This window comes from Pediculus humanus, genomic scaffold (genome assembly GCF_000006295.1).
Source record: "Pediculus humanus corporis 1103172108314 genomic scaffold, whole genome shotgun sequence".
Taxonomy (NCBI): Eukaryota; Metazoa; Arthropoda; class Insecta; order Psocodea; family Pediculidae; genus Pediculus; species Pediculus humanus.
The window spans coordinates 363,005-364,442 of NW_002987883.1; positions in this window are offsets into that span (position 1 = coordinate 363,005).

Genomic DNA, 1,438 nt, shown 5'->3' on the forward strand with positions numbered 1-1,438 from the left:
TCAAAGTCCAAACTTTTTTATTTTTTCAGGCGGAAAAAATTTAATTTTTTTATTTTTTTTTATTTTTCCACGTAAAAACGTTTGTATTTCCTGGAAAACAAAAAAAAACACGACGACGACAACAACAACAACAAACATCATCATCACGTTTTTAATATTAACATAAATAGTTTCCTATACTTAAATTTAAATTCAAGGTCATTTAAATTTACCTCAACTGAAATTTGGGTGTCCATAAAAAAAAAAAAAATGATTTTCCATTTAAAGTGTGTATGTGTGGTGTGCGTGTGCGTGTATTGAAAATTTTCATTCGATTTTCGATGGAAAGTTCGAGAGAAACTAAATAATAATAATAAAAAATTTTCTAAATGAATTGATTTTGTTTTGTTTGAATTTTTAATGGCGCCACGCGATGTTTGTTTTCTTGATTCGAATCGTAAAATTTTTGCCAAATTTAAATTTTATGTTTATCAATAATAATAATAATTATTATTATTATAACAATGTAATAAAACAGAAAACTTTCGTTAATAAAATTTCTAATCGGTTTGTGATAACGAAGGGTAATAAAATTTTGGCGAATGTTTCGAAACTTTTTTTTTTATCGTTAAAAAACAAAATAAGGATTTACTCGGACGATTCGAAGACAAGTACTTAATACTCTCAAAATAATTATTAGAAAGAGAGAGAGAGAAAAAAAGAATTCACACGTGCAAAACACGTGTAAAATCAAAAGTAAAACAAACGAACAAATCTAATTTTTTTTTTGTGTACTGATTATCGTATAAAATTAATAAAAGAAGGCGAATAAAAAAATTAAAAGAAAATGGAGACGAATGAATTTTTTCAATTTTTTCATTTTTTATGTTCGATTGGCCGAAAGCGTTTTTTAAACTTCAACGTCCGCCATTTTTTTTTTTTTTTATATAATTTTTCACGCCACGTCGATTTATAGTAAAGTTTGCCATTTTTTTTTTTTCACCACGGGATATTTTTATTATGTTTAACTCATTTTTTTTTTTTTAATTTTTTTTTATTATTCTCGTGAGCTGTTTAATAATAATAATAATAATAATAATAATAATGATATTAATAATAATTGTTGTTGAAGCGTAAAAAAAAATTAATAAAGTTTCATTTGAAAATTTTGAACGTTTGAACGTTTGTATTTTATTAGAAATTTTTTCTTCGTTATTATAAATAAAATTTGACGCGTTTAAGCAAAAGAATATTCTAGAAATGGAAAAAATTTTTTATCAAGTAAATTTTATTATTATTTTTTTTAACGTCGTCTAATTGAAAAAAGAAAACGTGGCGGTTTCTTTTATTTTTTATTTTTATTTTAAAAATTTAAAATTTTCAATTAATTTGTTCAGTTTCTTAAGACTTTTTTTTACTATAAAAAAAGTTAAGAAAAAAAAATTTTTAAGTTGTTTTC